Raw genomic sequence first — 5,874 nt, 5'->3', positions numbered from 1 at the left:
ATTGACTGACCTACTCGACTCCAATCCATAGTGTGTGTCAAAGGTTTCCAATTATATTCAGACAAAGTTCACTTACCTTAATCATCAATCAGAAACACCAGAATTGTCACAAGTATGATTCCTGGTTTGTGTTAAGTTAAATCATTTTACTTCACTTCATCCTGGGTAACTCAGCTCTTGACAAAATTTTGCTGAGTTAAAACTTCTATATCAATAGATCTCATACAAACTTGGACATTATAGCGTACAAAGAGGCCGCTAAGGCAATGCTTTTGCCAGCTCCAACACTCACAAGAGCCAACCCTCTCAAATTCCAATTCCCTGCTGTTTTTCCCCTACCCTTTTACAGTTTCCTCATTGAGTATTTATTCAATTCAATTTTAAATGTCATTAAAACAAGTAATCCTTGCATTTAATAAAGCACCTTTCACATTAGGATGATGATTCAAAGCACTTTGCAGGATTTACTGCAAAGTGTAATGCCTGTGTATTTTTGAAGTTGAACAATCCCAAGTTCTAATAGTCGCTTGTGGCTTTAAAAGCTTCAACGGATGAAGCCTTTAAACATTTAGAGTATGCCTGTACTTAGAGTTTGTGGGTTTGGGCTGCAGTGCTTCTTTATATGCCACAGTATAAGTAAGATATTTTAATCTTATGATGAGTGTAATGGTTAAAACACTCTTATTATGTTCCCAAATTTTGGTCAGTATGAACTGAAATTAATAACATATTGATCTGACATGATTAGTTTAGTAGAGTTATTACTGGGTTCTGGCAAAAACTCTGGTCTGTTTCAATCATAGAATGTTCCCGTTAATTACAATGTTGGTTTCAGATTTTCCAGGTACAGTAAATTATTGAAGATATTTTTAAATTTACTTGTTTGTTTGTAATGTGCACAATTAAGCCATGTGACTATGTAATGCCCAATGTGGTTATTGTGGTCAAACATTTGACTGCACTTCTTCAGACAATCCAAGCCTTGTTTTCAATGTTCAGAGGAAATTGAGGAGCAGAGAATTGTGGAGTGTCGCTATTTCTGTCCAATATACTCAAGTCTGGTTCCACGGTTGCCTACAAAACCTCTTGGTTTTATGTTTTAGTTTGAACACCAAATAGTGTCCAGGCTGAAATATAAGCCCTGACTATTTGACAGTGAAGCTGATTTGGAAAGACAATAGAGTTGATATTCTGGAAGGATGAGATCAAACAGATTCTCTTGAAGGATGAGTGCCAATCACACTAATGCTAGAGGTTTGGAATTGGCCCAGTAAAAGTGGTCCATGACTTGTCAGTCGAGGATGCAGATAGAACCTTTCACTGTACAATATTATTGTGGTAATTGTGTGTCCATTTGTAAAATGGATAATTCCTGGTTCTGAACAGTGATCTACGATGATCGTTTACTGTTCCCTCCCTGACAATTTTAATAACAATTGATGGCTGCACTTTCAGCCACTATGCCCTGAAAGTCTGGAACACTCTTCCTCTATCCCTTCTGCCTTGCCCCTTCCTTCTCCATCTTCAGGTCATGCCTGAAGACCTTCCTATTCAACCGTGCCTACTGTCATCTCCTCCTCACCCTGGCTCAGCATAGTGCTCCTCCACTATCAAATGCTCTGGGATGCTACCCTGAGCGAGAGTCACTGTATAAATGCAAGTTGTTGTTGTTGATATCTACACAAACCCGCTGACAGCAATAGATCACTGGTTAGCGATCTTGAGCCGGATATGTGGAGAATTGTCCTCCAGTTCGAGGTTGTAAAACGGGCTGAATTGCGCAGTACGCTAGGAACATTTAGCTTTCACCAAAAAGAAACATGAAAAAGCAAATTAGAAAGATCCAAAGGAGAGCCTGACATAGTAGATGAAGGTCCTGTTGAGTCCGACATCATATCACGAACACCAGAATGTCACAGGTTTGATTCAGTGCTGTGTAAAATAATTTCACTTCACCCTGCATTGCTCAACTAGAGACCTGTTCAGGTGGATTAAATTGACTTTTTGGGGAAACCAAGCAGTACATCATCATGAGTTACATCACTAAGCCACAAGCATTAGAAAGGTCTCATATGTACTTCTTGGTTTGTGTTGAGTTATTTGATCTCAGTGGTAGGACATGAAAATTGTCTTCTCAGCTACAGAATGCAACATTTTTCCATTTTTGACCCTCTGTACTAAGCTTCTAGTCTTTCCACAAGATGTGTGTGAGAGTTGGAATTATAAAAAAGTAGGGTAAATATTGCTATTTTTAGTGAATAATGTAATGATGGAATCCTCTCGAATGATATTTCATCTGCATTCCTCTAAATTTCATCCACAAAACATACGGTCAATTGACTTTACTCTAAGATTACCTAAAAAGGGAAAGGTTTTGAAAATGAAGTGAATGGATTTGGGTGAAACCTGCAATATTTTGCAACATTCAAATAGTGAAATGGGATTTTTAACATTTGCTTGAACAGACAGAATGGTCCTTGAATTAATGCCCACAAAATATACAGTCAATTCACTTTGCAGTATATTCTGGGAAACGCTTTGAGACATCTTGAAGATGTGATAAGGTGCTATATCAAATACAGTTATTATTATTACTATTATTATCATAATGTCTCACGTGAAGGACAGCATCTGCAGTAAAGTTGGAGTGTCAGCCTAGACTAAGCTCAATACATTTCACATGGTCCCTAATATTTGGAAATACACATTTTACTTTTGAAGGATTGGTATTTTTTGCACCGACAGTAAATCATTTTTTTTATAAAATACTGTAGTTTGATCACTGCAAAACGAAATGTCAGTTCATTTCTGTAGAGCTTTGTATTAAGAATCGCAATAAATTTTTATTATGTGTGGTAAAATGTTCATTGTTACTAAGGACATTGTGTTCTGTTATATGGAAATGTGTCTCCTTTTTGTCAGTCATCAAATGTTTTTTGGATCCTGTTAAATTCTTTTAAGAACTACAAAAAATAGCTTCAAAGTTAAGACTGAATTCAATAATTTGCCAAATTCTGCACCCTCCTGGAATGTTACATAAATCTAGACACAGGTGGAATCTCTTCTATTATATGTGAGAAGTATTCAAATCCTACCTTTTTGAATACGCTTGTAGCCAAATGCCCCTCTTCCTTGCTCGGTGTCCAACTCCATCCCTATCAAGCACTCAGAAATGTTACCCCATGTCAGAGTGGTCCAACTAGCGACCCATGGGACGATTTCATCCATCGCACCCCTCCCCCCACCCCCACCTCCATTTCATCTGACTCGCCCGCTCCCTTCTTAACCCAGAAATGTTGCTATGTTTCTGTAAGGTAAACAGAAAAATATTGCTTTTGCGGCCCACAAACATTTCTCAAATAGGGTATCAGGCATTCAGCAGCCATATGGTCGGACCACCTTGCCCTAGGTGAAGGCTCTCTAATAAAAGTTGATGTTGTTGCAGTAATGTGAAGATGGTAAGATGGGTATTCTGAAAGGACAAGATTATCTGAACCCCTCTGGTGAGGGTGCCCATCTTCGTGATGTACGCTCTATATTTGGAACATGGAGTTACCAGGAAATGTGAATGTGCAGTCCTGTAGCTCAGTGGTTAGAGCATTCACCTCGCAAGCGAGAGACCTGGGTTCAATTCCTGGCAGGGCGAAATCTTGGGCAAGTTTTCTTACTCCACACGCCTGATAATAATCCCTACAGAAAAAAATCCAATAATAAATTGTTCACTTCAATCCACGACAGTTTGTGGGACACTGCTGTGCGTAATTGGCTGCCGCGTTTCGCCCAAGAAATATACAGTCAATTCACTTTACAGTATATTCTGCAAAGCGCTTTGAGATGTCTAGAAGACATGAAAAGTGCTATGTTAAATGCAAGGATTTTATTATTAATTTATTGGTAATTTTCACATGTGCCAAATAGGGTTTGGTTTTGGATTGCTATGGAAAATCACATGAAGGGACAATAAGCATACCAATAATGGAAGTAGGATCAAAGAAATAATTAAATGAATAAAACTGTGAGCACAAAATTACCTCTTTAGGCATTTCCTGTTCCCCACTCTGCCAATTTTCTGCTCATATTCAAAGCTTGCATGCTTCTACAAAACAAAGGTGAGACAAAGGTGTGTATTTATTGCTATGCTAAAAATGTCGGTCTGCATTATGCTTTTGAGGTGGCGAAAGCAGCTGTGACTTGCCAGCCAAGATTGCTGACAGAATCTTTCACTGTACAATGATGTTGTGGTAATTGTGTGTCAGTTTGTATAAGGAGCAATTTCTGTTTTTGAACAGTAATGGGCAATTGTTGGCTAGTCTTATCCTTTCATGACAAAACCATTTTTCCGACTTGGCTTATAATAATAATCCTTGCATTTGATATAGCGCTTTTCACGTCTTCTGGACGTCTCAAAGCGCTTCACAGAATATACTGTAAAGTGAATTGACTATATCTGTGGGCGAATCTCAGAAGCCAACTACACACAGCAATGTTATGAATTGAGTGACCAAATTATTATTGTTCTTTTTGAGGGATTATTATCCCTGGAAAAGCGATCCGCCAATCGACTAACAACTAGGTTCCTACTTACTGCTAGGTAAACAGAGGCGTGTGGAGTAAGAAAACTTACCCAACATTTTACTCTGCCAGGAATAGAACCCAGGTCTCTCCTTTGAGCTTACACTAATTTACGCTATGTATGTAAATTAAATATTGCAATGAAATAAGTGCCATGCAATCATGGTTTATTATATAATTAATGGCATAGTTCATTTTTTAGGTGTCAGCCTGGCTCAGTTAGTAGCTTTCTCATCTCTGAGTAAGAAGTTTGTGGGTTCACCCCCAACATTGGGACTTGAGCTCATAGTCAAGGCCAATGCTCCAATGCTTGGGGTGTGCAGCATTGTCAGAAGTGTTGACCTTTGGTTGCGATATCCTGACTAGAAATACAGTTTTTTTTTACAGTTGGAGTCCTGTAGCTCAGTGGTTGGAGCACTCATCTTGCAAGCGAGACACCTGGGTTCAATTCCAGTCAGGGCGAAACCTTGGGCAAGTTTCCTTACTCCACACGCCTAATAATAATCCCTCCAAAAAACAAAACAATAATAAATTGGTCATTTTCAATCCACGACTGTTTGTGGGATACTGCTGTCTGCAATTGGCTGCCCTGTTTCGTCCACAAATATACAGTCAATTCACTTTACAGCATATTTAGTGAAACACTTTGAGACGTCTAGAAGATGTGAAAAGCGCTATATCAAATGCAAGGAATATTATTATTATTATTATTATTATTATTATATTAAATACACTTTATAATAAAATCATGTGAAGTGTTTGTCCGACAGGATAAGGCACTATATCAAATGTAAGCATAATATCTATCTATATTATATAGTATTTAAGGTGTTTTGGCTTTAAATAGATGTAAAAAGTAAAAGTAAAAGCTAAGTAAAAGCGAGGCACCAGGTTTTTGAGAGTTTTGCACGTCTGCTATTTAAAAATATTGCTCTTAAAGGGCATGACTATTCTCTTTGGATGATTATTGGAAACATAATGACATCAGCAGTGCATTGTGGGCAAAGCGTACATGTCCAGTGAGCAGGAAGTGATTTCAGCAGCGTTTCCTGCACATCACGAACATGCAAGTGGTGTGCAAGAAGTAACATTAACAGTCAGTTGATGACCCAGAAGATAATAACATGTTGCGTCTTTTATTTTGCATCCCCCCTTTATAACACACAATTTTGGGATCCAAAACATCACGTTATAGTAGGGTTGTTGTGCGTCAAATAAGATTCAGAATGTTTTCGTGTTAAATGTGCAAAGAAGCTGATCCTGTATGTGTTTTGAATATGTTACAGGGGAAAACACGGGAAG

The sequence above is a fragment of the Callorhinchus milii genome, unplaced genomic scaffold, assembly GCF_018977255.1.
Source record: "Callorhinchus milii isolate IMCB2004 unplaced genomic scaffold, IMCB_Cmil_1.0 Scaffold4, whole genome shotgun sequence".
In the NCBI taxonomy this organism is placed as follows: Eukaryota; Metazoa; Chordata; class Chondrichthyes; order Chimaeriformes; family Callorhinchidae; genus Callorhinchus; species Callorhinchus milii.
Note: the sequence above shows the minus strand (reverse complement) of the source record.